Source organism: Struthio camelus, chromosome 2 (genome assembly GCF_040807025.1).
Source record: "Struthio camelus isolate bStrCam1 chromosome 2, bStrCam1.hap1, whole genome shotgun sequence".
Classification (NCBI taxonomy): Eukaryota; Metazoa; Chordata; class Aves; order Struthioniformes; family Struthionidae; genus Struthio; species Struthio camelus.
Window position 1 is genome coordinate 149,905,162 of NC_090943.1, and position 19,152 is coordinate 149,924,313.

Sequence of the window (19,152 nt, forward strand, 5' to 3'; positions counted from 1 at the left end):
TGGAAGAGGTCTAAGAACAAGACCAGAAGTTGTTCCTCAGGGAAGTGCTGGAAGGAAGAGGTTGTGTTCAAGGCAATGGTGGGGAATGGTGTCATGACCAGGAAATGGATTAGATCAGGCTGCAATGCTCAGTACTCACATAGCCATTGACATATATCTATACTTTGGAGTTAACTCATGGTCGCGTAACTTGGATAATACTGAGTGAAAAGGCTGAACAAATCTTTTCTGCCCTAAGTTCTGATTGCATGACATTATATATTATGTATCTTTCGAGTCTTCTAGGTATATGTGCAGGCATAATACAACAGAAAGAAATGGAGATCAAAGCACAAAAAAGAAAATCGATTTTAGATTAAAAATCAATAATGACTTCTTCAAATCTAAACAGACTTCCAGAATGAGTAATGTTTGCATTAATATTTCTGAAGTTGGAAAGTATAATCTTTGTTTCAAAACATAATATACACAAAATCAGAGCCCTCCCTCTGTTGCTTTTGTAGTGTGAAGTCTGAGAACACTGCTTATCGCTTACCTCCTTATGCTGTAGGTACTCTGCACTGTTTGAAAAGCAGTGATTTTTTTTCAACTCTGACCTTTCTACTTCCTGATTTAATGGAAAAGATATCAAGATATACCTCTGTGCTTCTTTTGTTAGACCAGATACAAGATGTAGTATAAATTTTGTTGACTTGTTTATTTCTCTTAACACATTCTAGTAATGCCACTTGCAGTATTTGAAATTTTCTCTCAAGGTCTACTGTCAATAAGTTATTTTCCTGTAGTATTTTGGTACCACTGGACAGAGTTGGAGGGGAAGGTGCAAGCAAAAAACAGTTTAATTGATCTGAAATAGATTGGTATATTTCTCCAGATTTTTCACCTAACCGGTTCCTTTCAGGACAGAGGTTGAACTCATTCTGTGATGTCAATGATGTCTTCCCCCATTTGCAGCTACTATTTGTCCCATTGCACATATATTAAATAAAATGCTGATATTACCTGAATGTAAGTAATTCCTGCATCTCCTGCAGGGATATTGTCAGTAAGGAGGACCGGAGATAAATCTAGTATACCTACTCTGAATCGTGGCACTCACAGCAACAGAGAATGATCTCCTTAGATTAAACCTTAACTTTGTTTTCTGTTCTCAGAGAATGTAAATTTAATCCCTGAAATCAACAAGTTCATCCATTTCTATACTGTTAGTGCAATGCAGAGAATAAGTTTGAAGGTCTTAAAATTGTATTTATATAATATCTGAAATATTGCAAAATTTCACACTGCAATTTTAGATTTATATCTTGTGGTTCTGAGCTTTTCAAATCCTTTTCTGACTTTATGAAAATAATTTTACATGATGCCTAGTGGGATTACAATGTGTACTGCAGGACCATAGCAAGGCTTTCAATTAACGGCCTCATGCTGCTGCTCACCGTTGCCGAGGAATTGTTCAGTTTCTCCAGGACCACAGCATCTTCCTTGTTTAAATAGCAGAGTTAGGCCACTGATCCTGCTATACCTGTTAGGTTATGTTGCTTAATAGACGTAATTGTTTTTTAGGCTGCTATTATTTCCTTTTGTTTGCTGAGTAAATCTGTGCTTATAAAAGTTTATGTTGCCAGCAGCATTGGGAATAAAAGTCCCCAGTGAATCTATGTCACAAATGCTGTAAACTGTTGGAATCTTCTGAGTTTTCATGCCTTCCATAGGAACCCTGCCTCCTAAAAGTAGTTGAGCATAAGAGATCAAATGGTAGTTCACCATCTCGCCCAACCAATTAAATGACTGCTGGTACAATCACTATGTTTCCTCTTACTGCCAGCACAGCTCTACAATGCAGGTCAAACATTGCGATAGCAGTGGAAGAAGGAGAATAGAGATGGGAGAAATATTATGAGAACTAGGTGAATGGGAATTCATACAGTTGCCTCTAGCACAGACATGGCTTATGGAGCAGGTTTCTGGGCCACTGGGCTTTCAGGGAAAAGGAACAGGCAGAGGGAAGGGGGAACATCAGGTGAGGGAGAAGATTAGGGCAACAGAGAAGGCAGACTGACAAACACAGGCCTGAAACCATGCGAAGAAGTCTAGTAAGCAAAGCCTGCAACGTCCTCAGTACTCGCTTCCTAAGGGTTTAACTCCCATTAAGCAGATTGGGATTGATGAGTGAGCTGCCAGGACCCAGGAGCTGGAGCCAGGGAAATGACATGGAGGTCCAGCCTGAGAGGAAACACAGATGTGGAGGAGAAGAAAGGAAACGGCACCTTACTCTAAGGTAGGAGAAAAGAGGAAAATGGTGGCACAACGTACCGCTGTTTGCTCTACCAGTGGCTGCTCTGTGGTCATAGAGCAAGGGCAGAAAGTTGGAGACAGGGAAGAAAGAGAGAAAAGTACCCAGTCAACTCGGTGGCTCAGAAAGCAAAAAGAAAATGGGGCTATATTCTTGGGTTGGGACTAACAATCCTTGATGTATGACAGGGATGATTACCACTTTAACAATCCTTTAATCCCTGGACTGGCAATAGGCTACTCAAATAGGAAGGGGCTGCCAGTGATCAGGCTGGCAGGTGTTAGTTGGGGCTATATTGACTTTCTGTTCACATTAAACTTGCCAGAGAAAACACAGTAGGCAACTGCCTCGAATAAACAATTGCTGAGGCAGCAAAACGGCCATGACTTTTCTCTCTGGTTTTCTAGATCTGCTGCTGGTGCTGCCACAAAGAAAGGATCTGCATGTCTGGGGCAGTGGCAACTCCTGAAGGGGGCAAGGATGAGTGGACCCTCCCAGTAGTAGCAATCTCTGGTGTTTGCCAAGATCATAGTAGTGGCAGGAACTTCCATCTTGGCCCTACTCTGTTCTGTGCCACTTCCAGTCCTAGGATCTTCAGCCAGGCCAAGACTGTCACCTGAACAGCAAACCTCAACTTTTCCTGTAGATATAAGCCTGCTTTCTTTCCATTTCTATGTTCTTACACGGGCTGCGAGTAGGTGCTTCTCAAACTGGGAGAGGAACCTCCCTTAAGCAGGGAAGCTGGCTTTTGTGGTTACTTCATGTTGTTGAAGTGACACAAACAAAAGGAACCGGCCTAGTTCAAAAGGGTCATCATCAACTGTCTCTAGAATTTTGTAATCTTTTGTCATTTCTACCTTCTAGAACTCAAACGCAGACAATTTTTGGAAAATTTTGGGATAATTTTAGATGTGGGAGAAGATGACACTGCCAGTATCATGTACATGTTTAAACTCTTAAGGTATATATTGTATCTTGCAATGATGATTTGAAAGTAGACTTCCAGGTCCAGTCGGTGGCTTTTGTTGTGACTTTGCATTAATCCCTGAAGTCCGATGTTTTAGAAATGAGCATGTGCAAATTGCAAACTCTTTCCTGTGGCTAATTGTACACACAAATGGGATAACACCTGACCAGAGGTACCTTGTAGCTTATTGGCTTTATGCACAAACAGATAACTTGTATGTTCAGTTCCAGCAACTGCACACATACTAGGTCTAAGACTTCATTCTTCATAAGTGGGAGGCAGGACTTTCAAAATTAAATGCTTAATACCTTGGATTAAAAGTACTGAGAAAATAAGGTAGCAACTAATTTTCTTCAGTGGTGGGCTTTGAGGTTAAATACATTCATATTCATAAAATATTCTAGACCTTTGCATAGAACTGTAAATTTTACAGAACAAAGATATATATGTAATTGGTAAAGTGCAGTATTTTTGTGCGCAGAATATTTTATTGAGCTCTCTAATGCACTAGGTAAATGGATTGCCCCATAAAAAGTTTACCAAGGCAATAAAAAGATCAAAGACATTTTTCACATTACATCTCAAAACATCTAAACCACTGAAGTTTAAGAGTTGTAATGTGACCTTCCAGCCTTGAAAAATTTGTTATAATGACTAATTGTCTTACTTTGCACTTTCAAAAGGTGATGACTGTACAGAGGTTAAGATCTGAAGAGGAATAGGAGAAAAGCGTGCGTGTGTGTGTGTGTGTGTGTGTGTGTGTGTGTGTGTGTGTGGACGCGCATGTGCGTGTGTGTGTGTCTGTGAGAGACAGAGAGAGAGAGAGAGAGAGAGAGAGAGAGAAAGCAAACCAATTCTGTAAAGAGCCACAGGCAGGAAGTTTTAGACACAGGCTATAATTAAGGCCTAATGAAAGAAGAATGGTGGCATGACATAAAGGGGAAAGGAGGTAGTTATAACAGAAAGGTGGAGAATATGACAATGAAAGATCGCGTCCTACTACAACCAGAATGACGAGCACATACAGACAGTGAAGGAAGTGGAATACTGTAAAGGCAGCAAAAAATATTTGCAGCTTATTTACCTTACAGGAGCTTCAATCAACACTTGCTTGGGGTCACGTACATATCTTGCTCATGGCTTCATTATTTGGGCGAAAAACAGATATGCCAGTTGCCAGCCATTAGAGGTTTTATCACATGCGTAAGTTTTGTCCTTCTGCCCAGTACTGTTATGTGTTTGTATAAAGTGAGAATAGGAGCTGCTGTTACGTGTAGTAAAGCACAGAACCCCGCAGCTCTGCAGAGCTGCAGAAACAAGCGGCTGGGACAGCTCAAGGGAGCAGGGGCTTTCCTCTGCGGTCTCAGAGGAGAGAAGCCATATAAATCAGAATACAGCCTCAGCAGCCCAGGTTCCCACACCTTCCTGCTAAGTAGTGCGCAAGCTTTTCCGTGAGCCGCTGAAACAGGCAGTGGGGCCTGTCAGAAGCTCTTGATAGATGCAGATGGGGCTGGGGCTCGGAGGCAGGATGGAGATTTGCTCAGCTCCAGGGTATCAGCTGAACAACATGACCCGATGAAACAGTGGTGGGACCTCGGAGGACAGAGGGGATCATGGGGCTGTTTTCATGAGGCTCCTTTTTTCACTCACAGCAGAACACCTGAGCAGCAGCATGGGCATAGAAAGGTGTTAAAGCCACCCCTGGACAGTATGCAAAAAGTGAAACCGGTCCCCAGAAGGAGACTGTCATCATCCCATGTTTGGTCCACCGATCCCAGTGCTGCTAAATGCTGAGCGTCTTCTGCAGTGCTCTGAGCCTCCTCTGTTCCCCGAGGTTTCGGGGTGAGCTGAGAGCAGTCTGCGCTTCACGGGACGCACCCTGTAAAGCCCAGCTCCTGGGTGTAATTGCCTCCAGGACAGTCATAGGTATTCCTTCTCACTGCTCAAGCATGCTTGTGTGTTCAACAAATCATACATAATCATGTCAAATTATCAATATCTCATGACATTTCTGGAGTGCTTTGGGGATATTTTCCTAATGTTTTATGCAAACTACTTTGCTTGTTTCTTTGAGAGCTTTCGGCTGTTTATTGAATCACTGATCATTTTCAGGACAAAATTAACCTACCTAATATATAAGAACTATTAGTCTATGCAATAGGAATTCCATTTTTTTTCTTTTTAAATAGAGTATATTTCTTTGTCCTGGAGGGAAGACCACACAGGCTTTAATCAAGTGAAAACAGCTGTGTACAGTCTCTGGTACTTGCTTTGCAAGATCACATCTGTGTGGTCAGCATGTGCTGTAATACTATGAGCAGCCTATTTATAGCTCAGCTATTTAGATGTGTTGATCTGTCTGAAAATGTCAGTAGCTGCTCTGTTTGTTCACTTGATCATCCTATTATATTTAGTCAAATCATTAAGAAATAGCTTGAAATGCAGATACACTTTTTGTTTATTCTCTGTCTCTGAATGTTTGCTAATTGCTGGTTATCCAGAACATTTTTCAACTTTCCAGTCCTAATATAGGAATGAAGTGAAGGGTGAGCACTCCGCTTTGGTTGTGAAATTCACTATACCAGAAGGTCTTTATAACGCCTACTTCCTACTTAATTTCCATTTAAGCTGTAAGTGTCAGGAATTTTGTGCTGCACAGACTGTTCGTGCAGAGGATAATGCTTAGCATATGTATCCAAGGTGAGTTTCCATTGTAGTCTATCAGATTGCAATAGACTTTCAAACAAGTTCAGTTCTGGGACTGAGTATTTCCAGAGCTTTGGCTGCCTAGTCATTTCTAATGAGAATACCTCATGTACTTCATTAGATACCTGCCTTGAGAAATACATAATTTTGCAGGATCTCATTTTTGAATAGACATTATACTGCTGAGGTTGTGTAATAAAAAGTTTTTAATGGATAATGGGTAGCATAGGCTTGTAAAATTGCCCCTGAAAAGTGGTATTTTTTCAAGTCCATTCAGTGGAGAAATACTGGATGTGAAAACATATGTTTTTAAGCCTTTGTTTTAAGAAAGATGAGAAAAGGTGAGGTGGAGGAGTTGCATCATCATTACCACAATTTGTAAACTGATACGATCACTTTGTTGTTTCCAATGTGCTAGTTAGAAGGTGAATGCAGAGAGGAATGTTGCATAGAGGTGAAGGAAGTCATATGTTAAGAATGTGTGTTAGATATGCTGAGAAGTAGTTTGAGTGTTTCTTCATTAATTGGAAGACCAGTATAATATGAAGATGAAATAATGAAGGTATCCTAGCAACCTTATTTTCATAACAGTCATGGCCTATAATACTGCAATAAATGCCAGCCACATTACATTAATTCAAGAGGGTGAGAGCAGATAAGTTTAATCAATAAAACTTAGCAGCAGACTCTGCAGTCTCCAACTGCAGAATTGTGATAAGCCCCCTATTGTGGAGAGCATCAAAATACTTTTTTGGAGGAATATTCTCTAAATTTGGAATTGGAATTAGTCATAGATATTGTTAAAGGTATTCTTATGTTATTCTTATGCTATTTTGTAATGTAGGAATGATTTTAGACCAGAATGTCCTGTCTTTGCTTCTTGGTGCTGCTTCTTGATACTCAATCAACTTAATAACAGGAGAAAATGTTTCCTGCCTAGGGGAACTCTTTAATGACAGAATTGGCTTTGATACCTCCTGAGTCTTCTGCAGAAAGCGAGTGCCAGGGCAGGGCATGGGCCATCCGGGAATGGAGAGGAGAATGTAGAGCTGTGGATTACTAGTGCTTTGCCAGCAGCGCAAGCGAGCGCTGCCCAGTGGAAGACTAACTTGTTCCTGGGCCAAGCAGCTGTCATTTAAAGAGCAATAAATGGTTTGCTGCAGAGCAGATGGAATGGAAAATGGACACCTTAATTTATTTGCATGTCTGTTTATGTAAAGACAAGAGTCGTACAAAAAAAAGGTAAAAAATTAAAAATCTTACAATACACAGGTTATTCCATGTACACAATGGCAAAAACCATGAACTTTGTTTTTCAGCTGGCGTAATTTAGATTAGTTTTATAAAATTTATGTTGCTACAGTGGATTTCTGCCAATTTATACCAGCTGATGATTTGGCTGATTATGTTTGTTAATTTGTTTGTGACGTCTATAATGCCTTCTTGGATATTTTAACGCGGGAGATGATTTGCTGGGTTCTACATGCTCTTGAATGATTATGATTTTTTATGTTTTGATTGAGCCAGGTCAAACCTCTGCTCCAGGCTTTCTCTGTCTGTGTGTTCAGTCAAGACGTTTCCGTTTGCAGTGCAGTTGGATTGCACTGGTGTGCAAGTGCCAGCCAAGTTCAGAAGAGACACATCCCTCAGGTCTCTGCAAAAAAAAAAGGCAATTTGGTTAGGTGTAGGTCCCTTAGGTCCATTCATCAGCATAGACAGCAGGATTGCTTTTAGCAGGGGAACAGGGGAGGAGGGGTCACAGGCTCATGTCCATACCACATCTTTTCCACAGACCATCATGCACCCTTATCACTCTTACTTATCTGAAAACACGACAAAAGTGGCATCACTCTGTGGGCCAAATTCAGACTACGCGCTCATGTAGCTCTCCCTGGCTATGGAGCACAATTTAGAAAGTGCTGTTGTAGACCTATTTTTGAACCGGCAGGGGAAAAATCAGCAGGGCATGTTTTCTGTATTGGATTCTCTCAGAATTTGCATTTTTTGGTGACTACATAGCAAAGATAGCTTAGTCATGGGAGCTGCAAGCTGGTCAATGTATTTGGAACTGATTTATGGATCAGGCAGATATATGGAGATATCCCCTATCGTCCCATTGGGGTCCCACACATTTTGTACACGTGTACCAGAGTTTGTAGGAAGGATCACAGCCTTTTTATGATGGAGCCTTGAATGGGTTAAAAACAACTATCTCGTTTAATCTGTCCACAGCTCACTTGGTCATCTGTACACTATTCCACTGCAGCAGACTGTACAATTTAACAGTGATGGAAAAGATGAAGGAGGATGTTTTTCTTTCTTCTGAAAATGATCCCTGATTTTTTTGTTTCGGTCTACTGTGTGAATACCGTAGACAGTTTTCCACACTGCTGAGAGAATACTGGTGCAAGTGTTCTCTTTACATTTGTATTTAAACTGAGCATTCATAGCACTTCTGCTTTCCATAAATATTTCCTCAAAATAAAAAGTTGCTAACACAGAAGAATGCAAAAGGAGAGATTCAAGCTCAGCCTAAAGGTAAGGCTCTGCCATATGCACTGGGTGAAATGGAATTTCATTAAATCATTATGCTCCTACATAAGCCTTATCTTGTGCTGAGCGGAGCAGGCTCAAAAATTTGTTCTCCTGTGAAACTGGACGTGCTAAAATTAGTGCTAGGGATTTCTGGTTAATTAAAGAACTGGAAGCAACACTTACCTAAGTTAAAATAAATATCCTCTTTACTGGGATTACTCATTCTCATTGTAGAATTACTAACTATGATAATTTTCAGAGACAAGATTTCTTAAATCTCTCTCTCTGTTGTTTTCAGTTCTTTCCTTAAGCACACAGAAATATAAAAATCTTGCAAGCTAAATCCTGGAAACCCTGCTACACTTAGCAGTTTCCTTTTACACCAATGTAGTTTCATGTGACTTACTTTTCTGATTTTTACTTATTTTGCCGTAGTGAAGACTATGAATTATCACATACATTTTAGGAGCTGAATCACGAATTTGGAGAGCTGGAAGAATCTATTCCTTCTTTCCTTCTTTCCTTCTTTCCTTCTACATTTCTGTACATTTTGGGACATAGCTTTTGCTTAGCCAAACCGTATTACACCTTTGAATATTTTCCTCATAAGCAATTTCATCCAGTTTTTCTTTTTTTTTAACCTTCTATCACTTCTGTAGGAAAAGTGGACAATACATCTATGTTTTTTACATTATTTTGGGCTTGACGCAGTGCTTAGACAGTTGGCTGAGGCAATTGCTGAGCCATCAGAGATGATCGCTGAGAACTTGTGGAGGACGAGTGAGTTCAAGAGCCTGGAGTAGGCCCAACGAAGGCCTAGGGAAATTAGAACCATCAGCATAAATTCATTTCTTGGAAAAAAGTCTCAAGAGTGCATGCAAGCAAATACAAGAACTGATTTGCCACAGTATTTTTTTTAAAGGTGGTGATCGTTGTATTTGAATCAATTGCCTTGAATTATATTCTAATTTTTTCAGCTTTTTTTTTTGTTGTTATTTTCTTTAAGGTTTTTCTTGGGGTGTGAAAGAAGCATTAGGGAAAAAGAGCTGATTGTCTTTCTCTTGCTAAAGTAGACTTTGGAGCCCTTGGCCCCACCTCAGATGTAATTGTTTAAAGTTTACTGTACTCTGGTGCAGAGATAGGAAAATATGTTATATAATACAAAAATCAGCAGTACAAGAGATCCCTTCTCAAAATACAGTTCCATTTAAGCAAACCTGTAGTTAGTTTGAATGGCAGAAAGCTTCCAGTCCTAATACTGAGAAAAAAAATAAACCCTCCTCTCCACTGGGTGATACTTTAATCTGCTAAAGAATATATTATTTTACTTATATTTATCATGATCAAATAAAGAAATATTTTATTTATTTAGAAATTAATTATAGTAGAAATATGTAATACTTATTCTTAATGCTTACAAGGTCTCGTTTTGTGATTGTTAAACTGTTTCCTAAACATAACTGTTAATGCTAGATCAACTGACCAAATGTTTTTGTGAGGCTGAACAGTCTTATCTCTTAATCTGAAAGATTTTATAAGCCATTTCTATTTTGTTGATTTGCAAAATGGAAAAAAGGGTTATTAACACATAAAAATGTGGATGGAATAATAATGTTGAGCTGTTTATAATATATTTCATCACAAATTGCTTAACAGAGCTAGAAAATCAGAACTTTCAGAAAAAGATTATGTAAACTATATTGTAATGAGTATAGATTATTCCCAGATACTATGGTGTCTGTTAACATGATTTAAATATGAAACTAAGAAAGCCCGTTCCCAAAGTACCGTACCGATTTTGGGAATGAAATCCAAGCCAATGGCAATTTTTTTTTAAACTGTAATTTAAATTTTACTTGGTGAAAGATACCGTCTCCCCTAAAACTGATCTAAATACAAATAAAATGCTAGAAATAAAATTGAAATTACAGAGATTAAATGACACAGTTGCAAAGGGGTCAGATGAGTTAAGAACAAAAAAATAGTTCCTGCCCTCTTCATACTTTAGCCCACTGTCCTATGTAGTTTTGCTCTCTACAGCTCCCTTTGAGGGACTCTTGCACAGCCAATTAGAACTAATTGGAAATACATAGGGTTAGTTCCTGCAAAAAAGCTGTGAGTGATAGATCAGCCCCTTTTAAGCAAAACCATGTATGAATAAAAACTTATTTGTTGCCAACTAAAGAACTGGAAAAAAAAGTCCTGTAGGCAGTAGTGGTGTGTCAGCTCCGTCTGTCCCCACTTGGAAGATAATAATAAATAATAACTTGGCCAGAGAGAGTCTAGAAGCTGGAGAACTTGTGAGATGGCTGCACTCAGAAACAGGCACTTGTAGTGAATGTGTTTATTTCCCAGCGAAATGGGAAATAATTTCATATGAAATGAAGCAGGGAGTGAAGTATTTGCCTTTGCATAGCCTGAAGTCTAATGCACAGGCCCTCCTCCTGGAGCTGGTGGTAGGTGCTGAGATCTGCATTAGGAAGAGGAGGGAAATGAACTGTGCTGATCCATCAGATGAGCAGGCAACTGCCTGGAAAGAAGCTATCGGAGCTGTTACTGACCACTCCAATGCTGATACAGCCCATCCTAAATTAGCAATCATTTTTTGTGATAAAGCCATCGGCAAACAAGGCAAAACACTGGTGTGTTTCGTCTGTTTCTCAAACCTCCCACGCTACTATGTCTGCTTGGCGTAGGCTGTATGCTTGTTATTTCTTCTAAAGAGGCACCTGGCTTGTTTGGACACTGAAAGTGTGATGATTATGACATGAAGTCTTGACATCCCCATAATGCTCAGATGCCGGTGGATACCCCTTTGTAAATTGTCCAGATCATGAGGCCTTGAAATTAATTTATATTTTGAACTGGAACTGCTGTGTAACAGGATACAGTTCAGCTGGCAGATGCAGAAGATGCTGGTGTGCCTCTGAGTAGTGTCTGAAAACGCAGAGGAAGCCTGGGGTTGTCATCATTCTAGTGTTCATGAGTTTTAAGAGGAACTCTTCTGTTTGTTGTTTTTAATAATACAAGGTACATGTATCAACAATGTATTTCTCTCCCCCTCCTTTCATACTGTTCCTGTGTGATCTAGGATGTGTTTTTGTGGGTTAAGATTATGTCTCCTTCACTTCTTTCTTTACAATTGCTATGTTTTGCAACGTTTTGTGCTGAGAAGAAAAGGAAAAAAAAAGACAGAGTATAACTGGAAAGGGCTGATCAGCTTCCAAACTGGGAAACGATCTGGCAGCTGGTAAATCTTTTTTTTTTTCCCCTCACACTTTTCTATAGTCTTAGCTTTAGATATAATAACAATAATAGAAAATTAACTCTGGCGCTTTTGATTGTATTCATCTTTTTTCCATGCCCACTGACACTATAAACATCTTTTGACTTCTGGCCTGAGAATAAACCTTCTGGGAAACCATATCTGCACCATTCTGTATTTGATTCCACGCCATGTTACAAAGCCTTTCAAAAGGCACTGAGGCATGAGTGGACTGGTGATTGAGTGGTGTCTTTATTTCAGCTGTTTATGGTATTGCAAAGTCCAGTATGCTGTCTGAATGTTCACACTGGGAATAAACATTTGAGTAAGTGTAACCTTTTTCAAAATGCCAAGACCATATGCTCCTAATGCAAAGGATATGACTGAGATTTCCAAACAGTTTGGGTACCCAAATCCCATTAAAAGTAATTCACCCTAAAAAACTTCTGTTATTTTGTCCCAGCCTGTGGCTTGTGGCAGAACTGTGGTATACTGAAAGGAAAACAAATGCAAACTTCTGAAATAGTCTTGGAAGAATTCCAAGATTTTTGATTCACAAAACATCAGAGTTGATAGTACGCTTGTGATACGATTTCTTTAAATGGTAATAATACAGTTTGAAATTTACCTGCTTCTGCCACCTCTGCCAAAAGACTTCTCTGGCAATAAAACAATGAAATTTTTAACTAAGAATACCTGATGTTACACTGCAACTCAAAAGCTCCTTTGTCTTGCGCTCTGCAAGATTGACGCATTGCCCTTTGAAGTTTTTTCTCTGACAATATGAAATAGAAAGAAATTCTAGAAACATAAAAAAATAGGAGGAGAGGAGAACAGGATATATTCTAGAGAAATTCTCGGTGTAATTGCATGTATCCTCAGGAGAATATGGATCAATAGTCAACCACGTGGCAAGCCAAAAGGCTTGTACCAATTACAGGGCATAAAACCCAGTTCCATCAGTACAATCAAATACTCTGCTAGTTTAAAAAGGAAAGGTCTTACAGAAAAGATTTCAAAGACAGAGTAGCGCAGCATAGTTTCCCAAATGGTCTTCTGCTGTACATTAAAGTTTTAGTTTGTTTTGCAGAAACTGTGACTGGTGCAATTTTTGAAGAGCACCTAATCAAGTGAGCTGCCACTTCATTTGCTTATGGATACATTTATCAGGACCAAAAATCAATATCATAATCACAAGGTCTTGCTTTACATAAAATATAAACACTGCTAGAGGAAGTATGTTAGAAGTCACAACTAAGATTCTGGATTAATTGTTTTTGGCTTAGTGCCTTAATTTAAGTGAAGGTTGTTAAATTGTTTTATCCTGTAAATTAAATACATTTACTATTTTTTGGTAAGCAACCCTCATCCCCCAAATCGTCAAAAGACTCTGAGTCCTTGCTATTCACGGTGTTTTGTTCCAGCAGACAGGTTTCTCTTTAAGATAACTGTAACTGTAATTAAACTGTAACTAACTGTAACTGGAAAAATTAAATTAATTAACACTTTGAACATGAAAAATGCTATAGAAATGCCACGTATTATTAACAAAATGCCAAGTATTATCAAAACAACAAACCGATGTGCAATGTGAAGGTGCACAGAAACTTTAAACAATAGCAGAAGCTGAACCCACATAAGAGGTTGTTTCAATGGCACTTTACTCAGTAAAGTCTCATTTCTATCCCTTGTTCAAAGTGCCTGCAGTGGGACTCATGTAGCTTTGCCGTTAGCTTCAGCAGTTTGCCTCTGTTCAGAGAAGTACAAATACGAGATATGTTAAAATACCGTTACAGCAGGAAAGCAGGATGAGGTCGCTTGTGTTTAGTTTTCTGTGCCCTGGGATGACTGCTGCTGGTAGCCTGCATCTACCCAGTCAAAAAGTAGCTTGAGATTCTCTATACTGTGCTGCAACCATTGTCAAGGAAAGTCTTTTCATCAGTTTGGTTGTGCTTGCACACTCAAACCAAAATCCAAGTACTAATGCATAGACCTCATTTGTAAAAGTGTAAAAAAGTGAAATTTATGTCTTGTGATTTCAGTGAGAAAGCTCCTGCTTGGGATTCTCTGACCAAATCTGAGAAGATTTGAGATGTGAATGAAAGTGACAGAGCAAAAGGAAATGAAGTATTAACATGAAGGCTAATCAAGCAAGTTTGCTTTCCAAAGTCTATTGAAGGTAATGGAAAAAGCTTCCATTTCCTTCAGACTGCTTTTTTCCAAGGCTCTTTATTGTTTTCTCAATTGTATTTTAAAATGCACTAAGATAACTCAGTGACTAACTCAAAGAAAGACCTTTTGAATGCTTGTTTTGTACACTAGAATTGAGTTCTGAGCCCTGGCCAATATAATGTGAACAAATTTTGCATAGATTATCATCTGGCAAATTCTGTCAATCTCCATTTTCAGATATAGTAAATATATTTAAAGAATATGGATGTTAAATGTATGCTATGTTCTAAAATTACTTAAATAATATGTGTACGCGAATAATAGGTTCCACATATTAGCAAAAAATCTTAAATAAGAATATAAACCTTATATTTATTTTTATGTAAAGTACTACAATCCTAAGGTAGTAGACTGAAATCTATACTGGCCAATGAGATCGAGCATCTTATTATGATGATAATTCAGAAAATCTAGATTTAAATCAGTTCTTCTTGTCTTACTGCAATATCATCCTCTGTATGGTGCTTTTAGTTTCTCTTATTTGCTTTTCATTTCCAAATAACATGTTAAGGTAAATAGCATGACCTGGAAAATTTGATCTCGACCATCCAGTTTAAATTAAGAGAAAAGCAAAGAAATCATAGTAGAATGATTAATGTGATTCAGTAAGGTTTCAGTGAAAATAGATCTGTCAAAAATTATTGACAAACTCACAAATTGGCTGGAAAAAGCAAATTGTGTTGAGATAATAAATATCTTTAAAGAATCTGGCTTAGTCTCCCACAATATTTTGGTATAATACAGTATATGCAACAGATATAGCCAGTATTAAATGGATTAAAATGAGCTACCAGCAGAATGTAAAATGCAATTGCAAATTGAAAATGTTGTCCAACAGGAGATTTCTAGTAGGTCTCTTTGGGATCTATTCTCTGCCTGCCTGCACTGCCTGCATCATTGATGTGGGACGAAAAACAATATAAAATCACTGCTACTAACATTATCAAATGATTAAAAACTAAAAGATAAATAGAAAATAATGATGCGGACTGATAAGCTGTGCCAGGTTGAATTGCTTGGTAAAATGAGCTCATTTTAACACAGCTGAGTTCAAGGTCGAACTTCTAAGCACAAAGAATCTAATTTTAGAAAGGGACTTTTTTCGGGAAAACTGTGACTGCTTAGGCAAGGAAAGATGAAGAGGGCATGACCATAAACAGGCAACTCTATCAATGGCAAGAGAGTGATTAATGCTGAATATGTCATTCCAGTATTGATGACCATACTTCAAAAAGCAAACTGGCAAGTTAGAGAAGATTCAGAAAAGCAGTATGAAACTAATCTGATATCTGGAAAACTTGTGTAATAGTGTGATCTTTAGGAAGCTAAAACTAGTAGCATACCCAATGGAAGCTTAAGGAGTGACTTGGTATCTTAAACCTAATGATGAGAAATGTAATTAAATATTTAAAAATTGTGCAATTATTTTAATTGTGTAATGATAGCATGAAAACTGTGTCAGCTGGGCAGTGGCTAAGTCAGAAGCATAGATTTAGGTAAGAAAACACCTAATGGAAGTCAAACTGTTTTTTCCTCATCAAGTTTTACTTTACATGCCTGGTTTTTAAACACGTTTTAAAAAGCGGTATCAATGCACCAAAAAGGAGGAGAGAGCTGACCCAGGGCTTCAAAAGTAAGCTTGTTTATCTCCTGCTAGGCTATCTCTAACTGCAGAATCAATTGCAGTTTGCCTGAGTAAGGAGTCCAGGAGCAGTCTTGAAGGATGTGCTGATCTGCACTTCCTCTGAGGTTTGCTTTGCTCGTTAGCATGTGGCTCTGTCGTTGTCCTCTCTTAGCTCCTTTGAGTCTCCGTTGGATTATTGAGCTCAAGTCCTTTCCGCGCCTGTCTTCCACGAGACAGTAATTCAGACACATCCCCTCTCTAACCTCCCTGGAAATTAATGAATTATAAAAGGAATGCATTTTGTACATAATTTAAAAAAATCTATATCGTAAGTCTTCGTTCTTTCATCTGGTTATGTTTTTTTGATGTTCTGTGAAATTGATGAAAGTCTAATTCATTCTCTCACAGTATGGAACATATACTTTGAAGATCCGAGAACAGTAAAGGCTTAGGACAGCAGTGGCAGAAAGAAAGCTTTCTGACTGGTAAACTGAGTGACTACACATGAAGTCATGGAAATAAAAACAAGAAACATATGTATGTATGCACGTAAGTCCCTTAGGTGTTTTCACAACAGGAACATTCTATAAAAACCTTTTCAATATGTTTCTTCATGATTCTGTCTTCAAATGCCATCTGACCTTAATAAAACTGCCCTGGCTGCTTTACAGGGCATAACGTGCTGTACCTAGCGGCCTCTTGCAAACAGCAGTATTTTTATAGTGTTCTCTGATAATCTTTCAGAGCTGAATCTAGTCCCTGATAAATTGGTGTTATTCTCCTAGGTTGATTGTGAGTAGTTATTAAATATGTAACACGGTGTAAAACATGACCAGGAGTTTATGTGTGGAAAATTTTAGCCAAAGTGTGAAAGTTTACCTTTCAGTAGAGAAAAATGATTCTTCCTTCACATAGTTTTCTTTATAGGAGCCACTAATCCTAAGGAAGAGAAAATATGTGTGATTATAAACATTTTGCTTTTTAAATACACTGATTTAACACAAATATTTGCAATGATCTTGATTATAGTTTTGGTGTCATTAATTAAAAGATATTTTTGCAGTATTTTCCTCCTTTTTCTGGAATTTTTTATAGCTTACTTTCTGCTGCTGAGTGATGTTTCTTTTGGAAGGAGTTATGGTTTATGTAATAAGATGCTGTATAAAATAAAGTGGCATTGCATTGTTCTATATTTTACCAAGATGTTGCATTAAACCAGATATTCAAACTCCACTTCCAAATACCTACCGTTTGATAGTGCTCACCTCTAAGGGTATTGTTTAAGGCCAGTATAGCTGTTCAAATTAAAATCGGTAATGTAACAGCCCATACAGTATTTATGTTCACAAAGCAAGGAAATTGTATTTGTGGCTTAATTATTCTTACGCAGTTCTAGTATTTTCAGCCTTTTTCTCACCTATCTTTGCAGAAGATTTAACTCTGTAGTGAAGGAGGAAGAGAGTTGTGCAAAAATCTAAGCCCAAATTTTCACTTCCTCTGCACAGAATTTATAAATGGACTTGCTGAGGGATCCGATGCAAGGCTTGCACAGGAAGCTGGAGATCTTTCTACCAAAATAATGCCAAACCTACTAGTGAGACCTGTAAGGAGCAGCCTTTGGCTTGCTTACACTTAGGCAAAAGTCTCCTTGCACATTTCACAGGCCAGCTCCTTTCTCTAAGGGCCTTGTTTCTGCCAGCTCATGGGGGAAAGGGTTATTAATTCCACTGTTCATGAGGGATATATACCAAATAATTTTGCTTTCTTTATTGTCCACTTATCCTATTGCAAGTGTATATTTAATATTGTGTTCCTTCTTAACCCTGTTGCACTATTGTTTTTTTCCTCCCACTAAATACCTATCCTTGGAGTGTTTTCTCACAGGTATAATATTCTGCGTTTCCCCAGCTTTAATCATATTTTCTTGCTTCTTTTCCTAACCACTTGATGTCATTTTAAACATTTTTTTCCTCACTGATATTAGGAGTTCCTCCCACCTTAGTATAATCTTTGATTTTCGTTTATATGCTACATGAATGATAACATCAAGTATGACTAGACCGAATACCAACCCCTGTAGTACCTCAGATGAAGCCTTTCCCTCCCCTAAACTGATACACAGCCATTTATCATTCCCCTTTGTAATTCTCCCAGAAAGGTTAGATCTAATGGGTTTCTAAGCAAACACATAAAATCTTAACTTCCCTATCAGAAGTGAAGTGGTGGAAGACAGAGTTAGGACTGTCTTTCATCAACATAATATTTATAGTCAAGCAAATGAACACTTCAGCTCTGCAAATCCTAAATTTGTTGCCAGACAGTATCTGGAGATTGTTTTGCATGTTTTGATTAAATGCAGATTCCTCAAACTTTTTTTTTTTCTTTTAACAAAGCCAGAGTCCTGTTTTAGTTCTTGTTCTTTGTTTTCTCTGGTAAGGGTCTATGATGAATGAGATGTCCAATTAATGACCCACGTCACTGAGTGTAAAAAGTCTCTTTGTTCATGAATATAACAGTTCACTTAAATTAACTTTTTACAACAGTTGTGAGGCAAAATCTAAACCTCTATTCAAACCAGGCACCTGGGAAGAGATGTAAAAATAATAATTCTCAAGCTTTAAAACAATTTGGCTTTTTTATATATGTGAAAATTTTTGGATGTTTTAGTTCTGCCAAAAGCTGGACCAAAGAAACGAGGTAATCTATTTGAGTAAATAAAATGTATCATTGAACATGTCCAGATCCATTTATTGCTGATGTCTGTTTCAATGCTACTTGAAAACAATGTTTTTGATTCATACTGTGTGAAGGAGGGAAAGCTGGACATTCATAATGCTAAAGCTATTGTATTCTGTTATCAAAATTTCAATTGCAAATTCATTACCAGCACAATTAGTATTTTTGAAAAAGTTGCATTTCTGGCTTTGCTGCTCTCAGAAATATTTTTCTCATGTTCTGCAGGACAGATATATAGAAAAAAGAAGACTTCAGCAGGAGAAGAGGCAAAATTGAAATTACTCCTTTTGTTTTAATGCTAAAACATCTGAGTGAGTTGCAGTCATCCTTTGGTAGTCTTCAGAGACTCCAGCACATGTGTGGCCTGTTAGCAACATGCATTGAGTAGCATTTGGCCTGTGCAAAGAAGATGGCAATGAAACTTTGAATGAAATCATAGGTTGTATCAGGGTTAAAAAAACAGGAATGCTTATGGAATTCAGTAGCACTCATCACTGTAGCTGTTGAATTTCCAATAACCTTTTCATATGACTCACACTGTCAAAAATCTGCATACTGGGGAAAATATTTACCCTGCCATACCTGAACATTATGAGCTCCACTGATGTTTTGCGGTATTCCAGCATTTAGTCAAAAGTACATTACTAATAATTTTTGGTTGTGATTTGCCACAAAAAGGCACTTCTGTTAAAGAAAAAATATGCATTTTAATTTTTTGTATGCATAAGTTTGACCTGCTCATCAGGTCAGTGTGGGAGAGCAAACTGGCTCAGCTGCCCTTGGGAGACGTTCTT

At 38.2% G+C, this 19,152-nt stretch overlaps 1 long non-coding RNA gene across 1 annotated transcript in view; it reads left to right on the top strand.

Annotated features, from left to right (window-relative positions):
* Positions 1 to 16,813, top strand: part of LOC104144823 (uncharacterized) — a 40,040-nt gene extending 23,227 nt beyond the window's left edge. Inside the window, exons 2-3 of the long non-coding RNA XR_011139283.1 lie at positions 13,809 to 13,945; positions 16,031 to 16,813. This is a non-coding gene — a long non-coding RNA (uncharacterized lncRNA). The remainder of the gene's footprint in view (positions 1 to 13,808; positions 13,946 to 16,030) is intronic.
* Positions 16,814 to 19,152: the final 2,339 nt, after the last annotated feature.